Source organism: Epinephelus fuscoguttatus, linkage group LG19 (genome assembly GCF_011397635.1).
Source record: "Epinephelus fuscoguttatus linkage group LG19, E.fuscoguttatus.final_Chr_v1".
NCBI lineage: Eukaryota > Metazoa > Chordata > Actinopteri > Perciformes > Serranidae > Epinephelus > Epinephelus fuscoguttatus.
Genome location: NC_064770.1, coordinates 9938396 through 9958639, shown reverse-complemented (window position 1 = coordinate 9958639; position 20244 = coordinate 9938396). Strand labels below are relative to the sequence as shown.

The window sequence follows — 20244 nt, the reverse complement described above, 5'->3', positions numbered from 1 at the left end:
ATTTTCTTCTACAACCAAGATGGCTGCAGGTGATGTGACACTTCCTGTTGAAGTACTATTCTTAAAATCTGATGGCAACACTGGTTCACAGACATATTGATGCTACACCATCACCGCTAATCTTGGCACGCTACAGTCTGTTTACATTAGTCTGCTGCTCAGCGGTACGTCACATGTTTCAGCGGTTTTAGGTCTAACCAATTGCATTCAGAGGCATTTTGGTCAGCGGCCATTGATAACGCTCCTTTGGAAAACGATAATAAAAGGAGAATTACCAGACTAACTCGTATTTGCAATTTGGTCTGGTGATGTCATACAAATGCATGTTTAGTTCTACATTACAAAACTTTACACGCAGACTATTGTTTGGAATGGTGTATGGTTATGTCGTGGTATTGTAAGTGCTGCTTAAGAAAATAATCTGAATACATCATCCACTACGGATCCTGGAAAATATCTAGTCACAACACACTTAGCATGGCTTTAGTCCAACAAACCAGAAGAGCATTACAAAAACAGACTCTTGTAATGAGTGTTTTCCACCTCTGTGGTTCACTTTTGCTTCAGTTTAGGCAACTCAAATTACTTGGTCATGTTAGGAGAAAAGTGCCATGTCAGTAAATGCATTCCAAAAGTATTACAAAACAGATCATATGATAGTTTGGTTACGTTTTTCATGGTTAAAAAGAAAACAATGTTGACAGTCAGAAGGAAACAGGAGTCAGACAGCTTTATTCGATTTTAACCTCACAAACCAAACCATCCACTCCGACCTCCATCTGCAAGGGTCTGCAAGGCTATTAAAACAACACTATTTCCACTTGAGCTACTTAGAGAGGACAGAAATTTTTCTAATGACCACAAGAGAGCACTTAAAAATAAAATAGGTTAAGTGTGAAACCCTTGCTGCAGATAGTCACTTTTGGTGAGTTGCAGAACAAAACCATCTAGGTGATGTATGTATCTATTGCTTCTGCAGCATTTAAATGACTATATTTCAGCGCGTATATTGGACTTGCTTCATACTAAAATACTGTTAAAACACGGGCCATATCAAACAGCTATAAAAAAAAAAAAAAAACCACTTGAAATTTAGCACTGTTTTAAAGATTTCTTGTGGCCTTAAAATAGCCAAATCAATACCTACTTAATAGCTGCTATTATTACACATCACTGCCATAGACTGTAGGTCAAGCACACACTGGTGATTCCTGAAAACAGGGCAAATCAATCAATACATTTGATCACAATTCATCAACACAAATGTTTAAGAAATAATATTTTTTTATTGGGATTTAAACTCCAGTGTCAGGAGCAGCAGCATTGGAGTAAAGGAGACACAGGGCACTGAGAACTGCAACAGAGAAACAGAGGTTTCAGGGTGTAAGCCGAGATGCCACTGGTCAATACTTGGAGACGACGGGGATAAATTCGGCCCCGCTCTTGGGACCTACAACAGCCAAGTGTTGCCTTTTACCTCACCATTTCCCCGCCTCAGACACAAGAACACTTCTGAAAATAGCTCCAAGCTAACCCAGATAGAAAAGAGGAGCGTGTGTTTATAAATGGCAGGAGTTTGAGCCACGGCGACGGCCGTGATGACGTTTGGTTTGCCGTCTGTGAGGATATTATTTTGGGTCAGATATCTTCTCTGCCATGTTGTCCCGTGAAGCAGGAAGGCCAGGCCACAAAGAGAGAGCATATGCCTGCCTTTGCCTCTGCCGCCGCCCCTGACATGTGTTACTTCCTCCTCTCTCAGCCCACCTGCTCGGCCAAGCCTTGCAGTTTACTACGAATGCCAGCCTACAGCAACAGCATGCACAATGTGTCAGTCTGTGTCAGACTCCTCAGAGGTACTTAAGTCAGAGAGGAGTTTGAATCGGGATCATATCAAGTCAATCAGAGCTTCTCAAAAGTAACATTCAGTTACCAGTAATTAATTTGTCCGTAACCCGACTTAAACATTATAACCAGGGTTTGGCCAGTGTTAACATTTTCAAACCGGCTTGATATGAAGCCAAACACCAGACCATACCACACTGAATTTTACCACTAGGTGTTGCACTTGACTCAACAGCCGCTTCCAAGTGGTACATAAAGACACCATGTTCTTACAGTACGCAAGTATCTGTCTATTACATCACATTGCGTAACATCGAGCCTTCTGTCCACACTGAATCCATTTAATATGCACATTTACATGTTAGGATACTGAGGCACCGCAAATTCATTAGAATATTCATCAGAAAAATGACTGAAAGGTAAAAAGCTCCTTTAATACAAAAATTACAAAAAAAAATTGTATTAAAGGAGATTATTAATATATACCCTAAACACCTTAATACTACTGTGACTACAACAAGGCTACTATTACTTCTAACTTCTCCTCAAAACATCAACCATTATCACTGTGGTATGGTCAGTCTAATACTGAGCTTGTTTCCATCCTTTTACAGTGCTGTATCTGCTCTTCCTGTGCTTAAACAGGATCTAAGCTTATTTTCAATATTCAAACGTTATGCCTTTGTTCTAAAACAGTCCAAAATATGAGCAAACATTAACAGCTCTCTCCCAAATCCAAAAGCAAGAGTGCCTAATCTGTCATTTGTGACATCATCAAGTATTGTTGAGTATATAGTCTGGGGCTGCTCCATTGACAATAAATTAGGAAAGATGACACTGAGAGCACCTAGGGCAATGTTCTGAGTACATGGGTACATTTTCTGATTCAGACCTGAGAACACTACAATAAAATAAAGCTCATTTGGGTATGAATAAGAAAACAAACATTCTGTAGGTCCACAAAATCAGGCTCCCATTCACTGTCTATGGAGCAGCTCCAGACTGTACACTTGATGACATCACATTTAAGACTTACTTCTCTGGTTTCTGGCTTTGAGTGAGAGTAGCTCATGTTCACAAATATTGATTGAACTTCCCCAGGCCATGGAAATGATACATTGGTATTTTTAATTTAGTGGTGTTCCCCTTTAACTACAGCTTGCATATGCCTCCAATAGCTTTAATTTCTGTTCTTTGAAGCACACAGGATCCCTGATGTAGGGAACAGGTAAAAGCAAGTCTATAAACAAACATACAGTAAAGGTACATTGTGCAGGATTTAGGGGAATATACTGGTAACAATGGAATTTAATATGATAATTATGTTTATTGCTAGCAAATAAACACCTGAAATTACCATAAAGTGAGACATTTATATCTACATAGGGAGCAGATCCTTGTCTACAGAGATCGCTATGTTGAGACTCCATGATTCTACAGTAGCCCAGACTGGACAACCTAAACAGTGGCTCTAGGGTTTTTGGGCTTCCGTGTCAGCCACCTTGGTTAGCAGCCCCTCCACAATGAGCAACATTGGAAAACACAGATTTTATTTTTTTTTTTTTTTTTTAACATACAACTGCTTTATTCAGTGTTTTTACTGGTTTAAATTTGGCTCATGGTAAAAACCTCCTGAACATCTGGATCAACAATAAGGTGAGCACGCATTAAGTAATCGGAGGAAATAGGTGAGCACACATTAGGAGGTGCCAGGCAAGTGGGTCCGAAAAGGGTAGGAAAAACACTGATTTTGAATGGGAAATTGCTTTATTTGGTGTTTTAACTGTTTTTTCTTACCTGACCTGTTTGTTTTGGAGAGGAGGAGAACTCTGCAGATTATTCAGCTGTCACTAAAAACCTCCCGAACAATGATCACTGAAGGATTTCTAATTAGGGGAAGTTCTAGCTATTTGCATCTACAATCCTCACCTAACTAGATTCCAGTAAATCTCTCAAAATCGTACACACTGGACCTTTCAAGATCCCCTCCTCTCAAAATTTTGTTTGTGTCCGTTAAAATGTTTGACCTTGACTATACGCTCGTATCTCCGCAAAATTTGTCACTAGAGAAGTGTTTCACATTCCTCTTAGTTAGAGATGACTGCGCACTTCCCTAAAATCTGAATGTCTAATACAGGAAACACATATCGACTAGGGAACAGACTTTGACACAACACCTGCAAAGAAGCCTGAAACCTACAGTGCAGAGTGAACATGGCAATACAGAGAGCAGAGTTAGCATTGTAAAAATTCTGACAGCAAGCAAAGTGTGTAGTTTTTGGATGTAACCAGACCCTGTGACTTCCTTCCACTATCTACGAGAAAACCCACTGTAGCAGATATTATATGTCTAATACTAACGCTGTGTCAGCCACTGCCAGTTAGCCTGACAAACAACATAAACAAATAAAAGACGCTAACTATAACTGATTTATCTGCTAGTTCCCAGTTTTGGTACACAACAGACTCCGTCATCTGAGTCTGGGTCTGGCTGAGACTTAAACATATCTGGCTGAACCTCTCCGAAATTTCCTCTAATGCTAACACTAGACATCTTGATGTGCACTGCTCTTTTAGTAGTCTACCGGACACCAGCCTAGCCCTAGTAGCACCATGTCAATGCTGGTGAGAGCACAAAGCAAAACGTAGCACAGCAGCGGTGATGGGTGGGGTGAAGACCAGATTGGGAATTTCTCATTAAGGGAGAAATAGTAGATCTGCTTTCAGCTTCTTAGAGTTTTTTCTTTTTATGTGAAAAAAAAAAACCAAACATGTGAAACAAAATATTAATAAATAAGTATTTTTACATACTTTAAACCTGTCTGGAGTGGGAGTTTAAGGTTAAGATGCATAACGTTACATTATTGGGTAAAATAACTATGAGTGAAGCCCTAAATAGTGCCTCATTCAGCTCCTAAAATAACTACTTTACCCCTGGTGGTCTTCATGAAAAAATAGTGGACAACAAAAATGTACGTCTCCCCTCAAGAACTGATCCTCTTCTGTGAACAGAAACACACAGCATCATTCAATCATTCATCTTCTAACCGCTTCATCCTCTTGAGGGTCGCGGGGGGGCTGGAGGCTATCCCAGCTGACATCGGGCGAGAGGCAGGGTACACCCTGGACAGGTCGCCAGACTATCACAGGGCTGACACATAGAGACAAACAACCATTCACGCTCACATTCACACCTACGGACAATTTAGAGTCACCAATTAACCTAGTCCCCAATCTGCATGTCTTTGGACTGTGGGAGGAAGCCGGAGTGCCCGGAGAGAACCCACACTGACACGGGGAGAACACGCAAACTCCGCACAGAAGGGCTCCCACGCCCGGGATCGAACCGGCAACCCTCTTGCTGTGAGGCGAGAGTGCTAACCACCACACCACCATGCCGCCACACAGTATCAGTAAAATATAAAAATTGCTATGATCTCCACACATGGTGACTTTACACTGTGGATTTAAGGAAGTCTAACTGTATATAAAGGGAAGCTTGCCTGCTTGTAGTGGCTAGGTAGATTAAAGGTCTGCATTTATTCAACAATCATTTTGTTTTATGAGTGACAAAGTTTTACACTCTGGTCATTTTTACCAGCCTAAAATAATTTGTAAAGGTCTGAGTGTCTCTTTGGAGTGAGTTATTCATAAACATAACCACAGCTGCAGCTTATGGAAGGATTGATAAGCTGCCACATTAACCATCAGTCAATATGTTGCTGTATCATGTGCTCGTCCTTGGCTAACATCAGGCGGGGCTGCAGACAGAAGTTGTTCCTGTTATCTCCTACAACAAGCTCATACCTGAAAAGCTTCCCAACACCAACCGACGCGTAATTATCTCTTGCTTTACAGTCCCATCTGTTTGCGTTATCGATCACCTATCGATCGAGGAAAGCCAACTCTATAAGCTGTTGATCACAAGCAGGGGATTCATGGACATTTATTATGGTACAGCGATCGATTGAGGTCATGCTGCCCGGCCTCCACCATTGGCCGCAGAGAAACAAATATCGCCTTGCTGACACATCTCTCAGTGCAGCTCTGACAGCCTCATAAAATCTCACTGATGTCCTCCTGCCTGGGAGAAAGGATTCCTTTTTTTCGAGGGATTCAATTCCACAGAGGAAAAAATTAAGATTAATAGCTTTTTGTGTCCTGCTACAATTTGCAATTGTCTTTGTGAGGGAGATTGTTTACAGCTTGGCAAAGTAATATATGCAAATGTGACCTGGAAGTGCATAAATGGATGTGCACAAAATGATTGTGTGCTTATTGAAAGTCTCGAGTGAAGTATAAAAGCAGAGTAGAGGCTGAAATACTGAAATGTTAAGGACTGAGGGAAAGTGCATTAGGAAGCATTGATAAGAGTGTTTTTGAGCAATAATGTCTCGTGCAAATCAGCAGGTGCATTTCTCTTCTTTGAACTCTAGGGGGGGCTCATGCCCTGACCCTAACAGGGAAGTGGAGCTAAAATAGCTTCAGGCACGAGTTTGTGGTGGGTTTGAGAGAAGAAGGGAGAGACATGAGTCACCTGCAGACACCCTGCACTGGTCTGTTAGAGTAAAGTCTGTCTCAGTGCTGTTTCATGTTCTGAATAGCAGCATGACCTTTCAAAAATGTTCTATACACATCCTGCAGACTGAAGACAACAACACTGGGGTTCAGTGCTGAGAGGAGGGCAGGTGAAATAAGCAGTGAAGAGGAAATCTGTTGGATGATGACCAAGGTCAACCAAGGTCAAAGCTGAGGTTGTATTTTAGTGGGTGAAGCAAATAATCAACATTGATCATTGCACCATTCACAGCACGTCATGTTTCTTGGATATCTTCAGTAAGCTACACTGTCACTGAAACTTTTTGTCATGAAGATACATATCATGCATATCATATTATGCATATCTTGAGCTTCATGGAAAATTTTTAAACTAAAGGTTAATAGGATGCAGGACACATAGTTGATACCAGAACACAAGGAGTTTAATACAGAACATGCAACTGGAGGATTGCTCCGCCTTTTTTAGGGAAAGCCTCCACTCCTTAAAATACTGTACATACAGGTTGGGTGTCGTACCTCATTTTTCAAAAAATAAAGTTTGTCAACTAACAACCAACAAGTGATACATCTGAATTAATTTGAATGCAACAAATGTAGCCTGATCCTGTAGCCTGGTACAAAAATGGATTTGGTCTCGATAGCTAATTCATGACAACGATATTAAAAAAATCAAAGATGGCAACAGTCAAAATGCCAAACTTGAAGCCTAAAAACATGAGTCCACAAACCAATGTATCACACGAAGATATACTTTATTAATCCACAAGGGGGAATTCAATGTTTTTGCTCTGTTGTCATACACACACAGGCCCAAACACACACACGCACAAAGAGGACCTATAAATGCATTAAATGGAGGGATGTCAGAGCGAGGGGCTGCACCCTGAACAGTTGGGAGTTTGGTGCCTTGCTCAAGGGTACCTTGGCAGTGCGAGGTGAACTAGCACCTCTCCACATTCCATATTTGGTCTGGACGGGGACTTAAACTGGCAACACTCTGGTTCCCAACCCAAGTCTCTATGGGGGAGCTACTGCCACCCATGCACGATGTAAAGGCTGCTACGTTCATCATTTTTATACAGGCTATGTTACTGACTGGACAACAAGACATGCAATGGGCTTGAAATGAATATTGAACACAGAGAAATCATTAGCCCAGAGATCAAATACTTATTATTTTTTTAGCTGTTCTGTGATAGTTGCAATTTGAAACAAAAAGTGACATCTCCAATTTATTGCAGTCTAGCTGAATAGGAAAAATTTATTGAAAGCAACAAATCTTGAAAAATCTAAGGGCTTGCTTTGATTCATCAAACATAATGTGGTTTCATTACTCTTAATAATATTACTAAACAAACGCTAGACTGGGCTTCATTTGGTCTTATCAAGCACAAATTAGTCAATTAAACTGCTGCAAATAACTCAGAAATGGGTTTCACTGATATGCCTATAAAAGGCTGAGGTATAATCAGTGTGTCAATATCACCACCGATAGTTTACTTATTTTTTTAAATCAGTTTCCTCAAACTAAAAGATCTTCTCATTAACAAAAAAAAATGCAGCTGGTAATTCACCAGTTTCAGGTATTTGGCTCAGGTCCAGCAGTTATGAAGCCAAGCTGCTCATCAACTCATAGTAAAACCAAATGAGTCATTATGCTCTGAGAACAAGACGAGAAACACAGAATCGGTCATTTTAATGATAAAAGGCCTAATTTTAGTGTAATAGGCTCTGATTGTAAATGAAGGCACATGCACCCACACACATACAGAATAATAAATCATATTACTACTGCACATTCAAGCCAAACTCATACTGGGATGTTAAGCTGATACTGATATTTGGAAGAAAAAAGTGCAAGCACTCTCTAGTGGACAAACTATGTTACAGCGACACTGTATCTAAAACATATCTTAGTCATTTCTGCTCTGCAAGTTATTGTTACTCTTTTACAAAGATCCACTGTCATGAGATATATAGTACATTATGTGGCCAAAAGAATGTGGAAAGCCCTTTCTACACATCTGTGTATTCTTTGTCTTGGGCAGTTCTACCTGGTGTGGGCCTCTTGGTTCCTATAAAGCAAATATTTATGTTTAATCATACATTACTATTGTAGACAACAGAGTTTGCCAGGAATGAGTCCTAAAATCCAGTGCGATGCTAACTTCTGTGTCAGACTAGAAAAACATCATCCCTGGTGGACTCTATAGTGTCCTTTCAGCTTCATACAGAGAAACTGTCAAACAGCTTGACACTGTTTCACAATGTTTCAACACGAATATGTCCCCCTGCACAAAGTCAGTTCCATTAAGAAATGGTCTTCCCAATTTGGTGTGGAAGAACTTGATTTGGGATGAACTGGAACACTGACTGCTTGCAAGACTGCATCGCTCAAAATCAGTTTTGGTATTTTTATTTTAACCCCTACCCCTGTCCCCTGGAACAGAGTTACAAGGGTTAGTGGTTAAAATCTTTCCCTATTAAATGGGACAACCCTTCAAGGCCCTGATGCATCATCAGTAGTATGTAAACAAATGCGACTATTGCAATAATGGTATTATCACAATGATAACTGCCATTTATCTGATGGAGAGAAAAGAGCATGGATGCTCTCAATTCATTCACAACTTCAGTTTCACTCTTTCATCTGAGTGGTGCTGGAATTTGTCCTAAAACCCGGTAATGAGTTAGCATTGTAGCACTCCCGGTTCCCTCGTCTTGACGTCAATGGGTTTGCTGAATTTTTTTTTTGTTTGTTTGTTTAGCTGCTTGAAATAAGGTCTGTGGTTCTATGACATAAAATGCACCAGTAAATCACACACTTTTTAATTTTGAAGCCTTTCTATGACTTTAAAAGACCGTTGCTAACAAGTGGCTAAATGAGAGCACCATTACACTGAACGTGGCTTTATCATTGGTGACAACGCCAAAGTCACGTGAGTGTGTGTGTAGTGTGTTTATGACCTAATGTTAGCTTTTTACTTCTGGCCATTGCAATAACACTTCCAAAATTCTAAAGTGCTGTTCATTTCTCAATATTATCTTGCTGAACAACACTTTGTAAGTATCATAAACATTTTGTTTCCCACAGAGCTTATTTTCTGCAATAATCCAAAATCCAAAGGAAAAATCAAAACAACTTGTTGTCAAGAAGAGCCAATGTTGGCTTCTGTGTTGACCTACAAAAAAATATCATCCTTGCATAGGGTGCCAGGTTCCAAAGTCTGGTGGAAAGCCTGAAACCATAAGAGTGCAGGTACATGAATGCTAATGGTTTTTAAATTACATGTAAGGCTGTCCACATACTTTTGGCCATGTAGTCTATGCACTGACTGGGACAAACTTATCCGTGCTCTCTGTTGGACAAACCAGGATAAACCACCTCAAACAAATCTTTGTCAATTCTGTAGTAAAATATCTTGTTACATATCAGCTGAAATGTACACCGACACTGATACAGCTCTGATAGGCTCCACTCAGCCAGTCAGTCAGGCTCTAATGTATGCTTGCATATGGCAATGTACACATACAGGACAGTATATAAATACTCTATATGCATACACAGATAGTCATGCATGCTGTATGTATACAGACACAAACAGCTCATACTTCAAGAGATAAGGCACAAAGATAAGAAGGAAAAGGCGAGCACTGACTCTGTTTGTCCCAGAGAACGTTTCAAGGACAAACCTGTTGATGTGAGCTGCGGCAAGACAGACAAGGCACGGAGCGGAACCAGAGATGCCAAAAAATAAAAAAGAAGGAGTTGACAAATGAATGGGTCCTGGGGAAGAGTGAGGAGAGATAATGCATTATACTGCGATGGTTGAAAAAGAGGCTGTAGTATGTTGAGAGTTGTAAGGTGGCCGGCACTCCAACAGCAGAGGGAGGGAAATAAACGGGAGGGGTGGAGGGAGGGAAACAGAGAGGAGGGAGGGAGAATGAGAGGATAAATCCTTACTACATAATGATTAGAGCTCACAAGCCCTTCCTGTGACACGGAGTGTAGGAGTCAGGATTACAGCCGGCCAGTGAAGCCAGAGTGACGGCTCTGCTGATGGAGGAAGGAGGGGGCACAGGTAGAAAAAGACAAACAGGACAACAAGTGCGGTTAACTGAAGACCAAACAAACAAGGTGTGTTTCAAGGGGAGGCAGGGGGTGGATCCAGCAAAAAAGGCATTTGAGAAGATATTTCCAAACTCCAGAGGCTGACCCGCATCTGTCCCCCTGCCCCGGCCATCTGTCGCCGGCAGCCGACAGCTTCATCCCAGGCAGCTGGATCATTTCTTCGATTCTTATTTTGATGGAGAAGCCACAAGAGCGCCGCTCGCACCAGAGGAGGGCAAAGACGGGAGAGTGGGAAATTAAGACAAGGGTCACCCTGCGCAATCTGTGATAGATGGGACTCACAATGTGGACAGGTGTCTCAGCCAAATATGGAGTACTTCTGTGTCTGTATGAACTGGGCAGAGACGGACAAGGAGAAGACTGAAGAGTTACATGTTGAGGATTTGTTTTGCGCCGATATATAACATGGTGTAAGTTTCTGGCAGCTTTCAGAGCTTTTCTGAAGTCTCATTCTCCAGCCAAGAGAGGAATTATCTTTTCCCCAGAGGTGAGCAGCTGCAGAAGACTTTAAAAAGGCGACAGCTTTACACACAAATATGCATGCTGACAGATTCCTCCTCAAAGCACTCAGGGACATCTTACCTGAAAATCTGAGGTAGCTGTTTCAACTTTAATTCTGACCTGGAAGGTTTTAGCCAACAGCTCAAGTGCAACTGTGGACAACAACGATTTGTTAATTTGTTTTCTTTTTCTTTTTCCTCCTCCTCCTCCGGCACCTGCTTACTCCGATCTCCCTCCATCACTCCGTCCATCCTCCTCCTGCTCCTCCTCTTCTTCTTCTTCTTCCCTCCCCCCTTTTTACCAGCGAGTGATAATGTGACCTTCTGCCAAAGTGCTGGAAACCATGCCACCGTCGCAGCGGGCTCCTCTGTTGCTGCCACTGAAATAGACTCAAACAAGTGCAGGGAGAGGAGGAGGAAGGGAGGAGGGAGAGGACGAAGGAGGGAGAGGAAGAGAAGAAGAGGGCCAAAGGGGAGAGAAAGAAAGGAGAGACAGGAGAGGAGGGGGTAAAAAAAAAAAAAAAAAAAAAGGGAAAACGGAAACAGGACAGCTGAAGCTGCAGACACGGGATGAGTGGTGACGAGCCAGGGCTGGATGTGGATTGCCAACACAGGTAACGGATCACCTTCATCTCACACTTAGAGCTGCACTTAGATGTGTCATCACTTCACTGATCACAACATTTATCTGTACACTTAAAAGGTAGAATTTGCCCTCAAATGTTCTTTTTCACTTTGAAAACTGAGTGTGGCCAAGTTTGGAGATGCTTTCTGCTTCTTTTTGTTGTGTTTGGAAGTGTGTTGTAGTTTTTAAGTAGCATCCCCCCTTCTTCCTCCTCCTCCTCTTCTCTTCTGACTGTCAATAGTGGAATTGTCAGAGTGCAGAGGATCAGATCAAAAGCAGGACTCGACAGGATCGTTGTCAGGGGATCAGGCAGCACGCTGTGTTTGGCTTTTGTGCCTGTTGTAGGTGTGTGTGGTGGCTGTAACTGTTGCTTTAACTCAGCGAGCTGCCGGGGGGATTAAGCAGAGCGGATCGATGCGTCATTGTAAACAGTTAGAGCAGCTGAGAGGGGCTTTGATACCTGCCCGCTGGACCCGGGATGCTGCTGCTGCTGCTGCTCCTGCTGCTGCGGCATGGGAAATTGAACTGCCAGTGAAGAGTGACTTTTTAGGATGCGAGAGAATGAGAGGTTCCTGTAATTATTGAAGGATCCGTTCTGGCACTTTGGCTCCATGAATACAGAACAGGTTCTTTTTTTTCTTTTTTTTATGTGAAGCATGAGAATGAGACCTGAATTGGAAAACTGACAGCTCAGTTCTATTATATCCATAAAGGGAATGCTGCAAGTGACTGGCATCTAGAGCAGATATACCAAATGAGAGATGAACAAGCAAACAGCCTCAACTGATGGCTTTGTAAAGGTGTAAGACCTTTTAAGTTAACCCAGAGAAACAATCAAGGCAAGGCAATAAATAAAAAAGACAAGAGAAAACAAGAGCAGCGGAGCAGAACAAGGACAAAGCCACATCTCATATAAACACCGGCACAAGATTGTAGCTAAATCATCAGCTACAAAGTGTAATAACCTGTAGGAGCAGCTGCTTATCAGCAACGTGTGTCCTCATTACAAAGTGTCAAGGTGCCATCTGCACCAGGAGCTAAACACATCGGGAGGAATTCATCCCCAACAACCAATCAGATCGTCCATAACTAACAAACTGTCCCTTTATCTTAGAGTACTGGTTAAATTATTCTGTCATGGACCACAAAAGCCTGCCCAGCTGAAACTGATTGCATAGACATGTGAGTGTGAAAGGAGAGGTCAGAGGAAGGTATAGGTTTGTTTATTTGATTGGTTCAAATCAGAGGCGACGGTGATGCAGTAAGATAAGGAACCCACTGGGACGTCCTGTAGATAAGATACGAGTTTGGCTTTTCAAGAACTGAGCCCGTCTCTTTGCCACCTCTTTGGCCAGCATCCAGTGTTTAACTTAAAGGCTCAGCTTACCCTGATTGCAGGATAAACATCTTATTTTCACTTTCCTCTGTAGTAGTGTCTAGTCATGCAGCCAGTGGAGGAAAGCATATTCAATATACGCAGCCTACAATTGTGGGAGAGACATAAAGTAATCCTCAAAGAGACATCTTTAATGACACTGACTGCTGATGTCTGACTGAGAAAAAGATAAAATCATTGCTAAGATTTAGATGCTCCTGCCTCATTAAAGGGCCAGTTCACCCAAATTATTATTAAAAAAAAAAAAAAAAAGTTTCCCTTGCCATTAGAACACTTGTTCCGAACTTAGAAGGCTCCCAAGAGGTCACAAGGTAAATATGGGGGTCACTACACTAGATGATGGACAAGACAGGTCAAAAGAAAATAAAAGATTGTACTGCTACATATATTTGCTTTTTTATTGTGAAATACTGGATTGTTTTATCTCCTCTGGCCTTCATCTCTTTTGGAGAAGTACAAATTTTCTTACAACTGATGCAAACTGTTACAAGCATTTGGAAACCACTGCTCTAGAAAAGGGGATCCCAAATCTTTTGCTTTGTGACCCCTTTTGCTTTTGCTGTTCCTTGTCGCAGGTTGAATATGTCTTCATTATAAACAGTTTTCTCCTTGGACTGATTTATTTGAATCATCTTTAGAGGCCTGAGGAGGTCAAAATATTTGGTGATTCATAATAAAAAGCACAAATTGGACTCAAATCTGAAAAACAAGGAAAATTCCCTATCCTATTAATCATCTCACAACCCCTGAGATTTTTTTTCGACCACTATAACGGGGTCACCGCCACCAGAGTGGGAACCAGTGTTCTAGTGCAGCAGCTTATTTGGCTCATGATGCTTATGACTCAAGTGATACCTGAGATCTCTTTTTACAGGCTGCATTTCATCTGTTGTACTCAAGGCGTTGAGGAAAAATAAACATTTTTTCACTAAGGGTAAACGAGAAATGTTTGTAATTTTGGTGAACAGACTCTTTGAAGTGAAGCAGACTTTTTCTCAGTAATAATTTATGGATATTTATATCAGTGGTCTGGTTGTAAAGCAAGTCAGACACCAACAGTTACCGTCATTAAATATCCCTTTTTGGTTATACTTTTGGCAAATACCTCCATCTCACAGGTGGAGGTTAAACTCTGTCCAGGTAAAATGTGCTTTTCCTCCTCTGGCTTCACCTGAGAATGAATGGGAGTGTAGAATGAGACGGTGTGAAGCGTGTGGCACCAGTTAGGCAGGTGAAAAATGGCTGTTCATTATGTTATGCCAACCATATCCTAGTTTCAGTAATTGGATGTACTGGTATGTATGTGAGTGTAATAGACGCGCGTGTGTGTGTGTGTGTGTGTGTGTGTGTGTGTGTGTGTGTGTGTGTGAGACAAGGCAACATGTGACAGAGGAACTGGTGCAAGGACTTTCAGCCCATCCCATAACATGATGCAGTCACTCACACACACACACACACACACACAGACACGTATCACAAAACACCATCAGCCATGATGGAGGAGTGTGCTACTGGACGTCAGGCTGAGGGAGGAGCCTGATCGATAACACAACTGATACATTAGTGATGAAACAGATTTATTTCGTTTTAAACTGATGCTCTACTTATCCCACCACCATCACCTCCCCAATGCCATCACAGACAAACACACCACTGTACTTATATACTGTATGTGTGAGGACTCTTGTTGATATGATCCACTCTAGTGAATAAGTGAGGGCAGGACAAAATGTCCTCACAGTCAAAAATGTCTTCACTGTGAAGGTTGAATCTCAGATTGGTCCTAACAAAGGCAGGTGTACAAGGGCACAATTTAAGAGCCTCACAACTACCAACATTTTCTAGTCGCAAGGTTTTCTAACACAGTAGTCGACTAGTCACAACTAATCCAATAAAACTAAGCAGCAACTATGACTGAATTGTTTTGACCGATCTGAAGTAAAAATACCCCCACAAGTGTTTCCAAGTTACTCTTTGGTAACTGGGATAGCTACCAATAGCTAATGGGGAAAACAAAAGCACCATCTTTCTGTGTTGGTTGCGCAATAGTTGATGCGCTCCCTTTGTGCCCTAAATCAAGCCGTTTATTTCCCCCAGGGGGTCGTATCCAGTGGCTGACTGAATCCCATAATACGTGAGGCTTATAGAGAACCAATCTAAGTACAGATGATCTCATTATTCTACAGCCATTACATTGCACAATCAACATCTACTTCAAAATAAGAAGTTAAAGTAATAAACTTGTTTGTTCGTTGTTGTTTGTTAGTTTGTCAAGTGGGATTAATAGTCTTTTGAATAAATACCAAACAAACCTTACAAACAGCACTGAGCGGCAGCAATCAGTTGCAATGTTACATCCACAGGACAGGTTCATGTACGTGACATTACCAATCTTCATTATATGTAGGAACTTTACACACAAACACACAGGGTCCTATCTTACACCCAGTGTAAAGTGACGCACAGCGCAGGTCAAATGTCATTGCTAGTTTCATATTGACTCAGTTGTCATTTTCATGGCCAGTGCCCACACTGTGTAAGTACTCAGGCCCATCTGTGAACTCATGGGCATGTAGGTCTTAAAATGAGGTGTGGTCAGGGGCATTGTTGGTGTGTTGCTATTTTGAGGCAGCAGAAAGCAATTGTGCCATTGACCAACACAAACCTGGTCTAAAGTCAGTAGTTTTCCCTGTTATTTAAATGCCACAATTTTCAGATAGTAAACTGTGCCTGTATAGGCAGGTTCACAAAGCACATACACTCTGCTTCTTTCACACACAGGAACAAATGGGTTGCAGGTGGGTTGAATACTACATCATTAATGAGGAAAATATGAATGACATTGTCTAAAATGTGAACATAACTGAGCAGAGCTGCAGTGCTGCTGTCCACTGCTGCTCCCCTGCAGACTCCCCATTAAGAGAGTCGCTGTGCACATTTACACACAAGGAGCAGCAAAACTTTGCAAAAATTGATTATTTCAGGAGCTAAAAGTTTACTTCTGTTTCCTCTGTCAAGCTGATAACTACAGTTTTTAGTTTTGCTGATTAAATGTCCCAGAATCTCTGCTGCAGTGAAATTACTGCTCTTACTGCATTACTCTCAGCAGAAAACCACTCGCTTCTCCAATTTGCCAAATCCGCCATGTAAATAGCAGTGCACCAGGTGGAGGTACACCTGGCTTTTAAAGGGAATGGGAGATGATGATCTGATTGGTTGAATTCAGATTACACCCAAAACTCAGATTAATTATGAGACAAAATACGACCCCTTTGACCCTTGTGCCTGTGCACCCTGATTATAAACCATTTATCTAGCAAAGGTGGAGGTGGACACACCCTCAATGCACTTATGCCATGCACTTTAGATCATGCACTATAGATGGGTCAAATCAGGTTCACAGTCATTTACACAGACCTAAAGAGTTATGCGCTCACTTAGCTGCGCCTTAAATTGTGTGATTAAAATTCACTGCATCACACAAACACTGTGATTAAATCTTCTCTTTCTTTATACTGTTTTAAAAAGTTACTTATTGTATTAATCTGATGTTACTGTAGTGTAACAAGTAATTAACATTGGTAAATTACAACTACTAAACCCCCTGCCATTAATTACACTGAATAATCATCAGCGATATTTTCATCAGGGGTGGGGAAATAATCGATTCTTAGAGGCATCGCGATGGGGACGTGGACGATTCGGCATCAATTCACAAATGTCAACAATCAGTTACCCAAATGTTTATTTAAAAAAAGTGATGCTGACAGAGTGAAAGAAGCGCAACTCAGCCGCGAGGACAGTACAGCACCCGAACAATCTACAACACAGCACAAGCTAGAGTTAACTTGTAATGCATCTTCACAAATGGCAGTGGTTGCAAGCTTCAGGCGAACGTGAAGTATACTGTGAATACTTTCTACACCTTCCCCCGGAGATGAACATCAGCGCTCACTCAAGACCAGCTGACCAATACACAATGCAGCATTTAACTATTAAACCAACTCTGTGGTGAAGAAAATAACTATGCCCAGTCTGTTTCACGTCAGAAACCCCACCCAGAGCTCGTGTGAAGCAGAGAGGTTGTCAATAACGACACAGCTGAGCACGCCACCTCCCCATCATTTTGTTATACTCATACAGTAACTAGACTGTAAGATGCTTTAAAGATAATCAATTAATGCTGTTAAATTTTAAAAATAAAAAGGCATCCAGTGTGTGCTAGCTTTGTACTTTACAAAAGAAGTGATGTAACTTGTACTTGTGGTTTGTTTGGAATAAATCGAGGAGAAGGGTGGCACAGTGGTGTAGTGGTTAGCGCTGTCCTCTTACAGCAAGAGGGTTCCTGGTTTGATCCCAGGAGGGATCCCTTCTGTGCGGAGTTTGCATGTTCTCCCCGTGTCAGTGTGGTTTTTCTCAAGGTACTCCGGCTTCCTCTCACAGTCCAAAGACATGCAGGTTAATTGGTGACTCTAAACTGGCCGTAGGAATGTGAGTGTGAATGGTTGTCTGTCTCTATGTTAGCCCTGCAATAGTTTGGTGACCTGTCCAGAGTGTACCCTGCCTCTTGCCCAATGTCAGCTGGGATAGGCTCCAGCCCTCCAGTGACCCTCAAGAAGATAAGCGGTTACGGAAATGAATGATATAGAAGAGAAGTTGGGTTACAGTGCTGGAGGCTGTAATCAAGTCACAGAAAATCAATCAATAACAAAATATTATGATAACCTATTTCAACAATAACATGGTTATGAAGACATTTGAAGAAAACACATTGGATGGAGATCCTGTGATCCTGACATTTTAAAGAATGAATTAGTCCCACTAAAAATGAAAGTAACAGCTGCAGCCCCAAATGTATGCATTAGTAATGATGGGCAACAAGATAAGAACACCACCTGCAAAAACATGTCATCCTAGAGATCCCAACAAACCAAAAAAAGAGACTTTTTACATACTTCCCCTCAAGGGTTAAGTTCCAGAAGCAACATCCTATAAAATGAATTTTCTTTTGTAGGTCTTTTTAGGAAGATGAAGACCTGATGTGTTGTTGCATGTGAGGCTGTAGCATCTTGGCGTGTGCTTGCAGCCTGTAGGCAAACTGAAACGACCTCTGGGTTTGTATCTCAGGGTTAGCGGCTGCTTTGTCAGCTGTCCAGCTCTTCCACAAACACTTAGAGCCTATCTGCTTAATCAATTGTTAAAAGACCAGACCTCACACCATCTTCACTCTCTCTGCAGACAGGGAGGAGAAGGGGAGGAGGCTGACAGGACGCAGGAAAGACAAAAAGGAGGAAAATGAGGGTTGGGGGAACTGGCAGGTGGGCAACCTGCATAGACAACTGTTTCATGGATAAAGCACTGATTGACAGCCAGTCATAAGCATCCAGGGCAGTAAAACATTTACTGCAGGGGCGGGACGGAGGTTGCAGGATATCAGCGCAATTTATCCAAGGTCACGAGAAGCAGTAAATTTCATCCGGGATCAGGCAATGCTGCATCACCACGTGATCCTTTTCCCGCCAAATTATACAGACCTGACAGGCCACTTTTACATGTTCAAGTACAGATCCGTGTTGCGATACTGCAGGTGCACAAGTCCTCCGGGTGCTCTCGCACTATGTTGGCTATCTGATGAGATCTTAAACTTGGGGAAGAAGAAGCCTGGCAGGCAGTGTTACTCTCCCTCCCCGAGTTTATGGCTGCGCTCACGGACACAACAGAGACTCCGGGCCCATTTATATTCATGGCGCAGTGCCGCTTGCACCTCGTCTAACGTCCTGTCCCTGTTGAGAAGGAAAACTGACACGCCATTGCAACTCCTCTCTTTCCTTGTCATTCTTCTCCCTCTTGCGGATACTGACACGAACCTGAGTGTTTGTGCATGTGTGGTGCGGGTGGCTGCATATGCAATTTGTAATACAGGATAAATTGATTAGCCTAATTGCTCTCTATTCAAAGCTGCATGTGTGCCGCTCAATTTTTCACAATTAGCCCTGAGCGGTGACGGGGGGGGTGCGGGGTCCCTCCATGAAGGATGATGACAACGATAACCTTAGAAATGAAGCCTGCAAACTGAAGGGGGTGGTGAAAGACGGCTCTCAGGGTCCGAACAGAAAGAAGAGTTTGACTTTGCCTGATGAATCTAAGGAAATCAGGCTGGATACACTGCACGACTGTCTAACTAAAAGTGACACAGGGCGTCCTGGTGTGGCTCAGTTGGCAGATACAGCTTGTGACTGTGACGTAGTTGAGGTTTATTCTAGCTTTTCTTTTTCACGTCTCCTTCCTTCCTTTCCCGTCCCTCTTGTCACTCTCTGTCGACACCTAACAAGTACAGCCAAAATGCTCAACAGACCCAGAAAGATGCTCTAAATACAGGCACAACTTTTGGCACAACGCTGGTTCTAGGAGTTGCATAAGCACCCTTCCCAAAAGATGAAAAATTGTTTTCACTTTCCTGGAGAATGTTTATTGCAGCAAAAAAATCAATACATCATCTCCAGAGAAAACTATAAAAGCCAGAGTTGTTTATGACATGCCGATTGCTTTCCATAGAGCAGTTTACATGTTTTAGCTGCAATTATAGGGACTGGGTCTTGCTGGCACTACCACGACCCCTTGTCAGTCATCAAGACAGAAATATCAGTAAAAACTATGTTACATACTTTGATGGGTCAGCATTTCCATGTGTAATATATCTATGTTCTCTGCATCTCTGCACCATCACTGAGCCAGAGGAATGAACCGTGAAAAATCACCAATAAAAACTTCTAACCCCAAATCTTTACAACCATATACTTCACATCAGGGAGAAATTAATAACACTGGCAATTGAGATTACAAGTTTACCTGACGTTAGCATGTAACTACATGTAGCAGTGTATTTGCAGCCGGGTCATGACTGTGGCAGCACATTCTACCCTAAAATAATCACTAATAAAAGATTCTAAATCAAAATCTTCACAAACAAACATGTTCTAGCAGGAAAAAGATCAGCAACAAAGATTACATATTCCCTTAATGTTAGCATGTAGCTACATGTAGCAGTGCAGTAGTAGCCTGCCTGGAACAGAGCGATAACCATATTAAGAAATCTGGAGGAAAAGCGTATTAGGTCCCTTTAACCAATATTTGTGAGGGTAATATTGAATTAAATTATCCTGTAATGAACAATAAGTTGCTTATAACA

At 41.9% G+C, this 20244-nt stretch overlaps 1 protein-coding gene and 1 long non-coding RNA gene across 3 annotated transcripts in view; one reads left to right on the top strand and one right to left on the bottom strand.

Moving 5' to 3' along the window:
* Positions 1–20244, bottom strand: part of LOC125879686 (uncharacterized) — a 162448-nt gene that overhangs the window by 43821 nt on the left and 98383 nt on the right. The gene's annotated exons all lie outside the window — the stretch shown is intronic.
* The window catches only part of grin2ca (glutamate receptor, ionotropic, N-methyl D-aspartate 2Ca), a 103918-nt gene continuing 94021 nt past the window's right edge, over positions 10348–20244 (top strand). The window contains exons 1-2 of one of the 2 annotated variants that reach the window (XM_049561650.1): positions 10348–11021; positions 11340–11648. The gene's annotated coding sequence lies outside the window, so the exon portion shown is untranslated. Of the gene's footprint in view, positions 11130–11339; positions 11649–20244 lie in introns of both variants that reach the window. The other variant, XM_049561651.1, reaches the window with a different exon arrangement.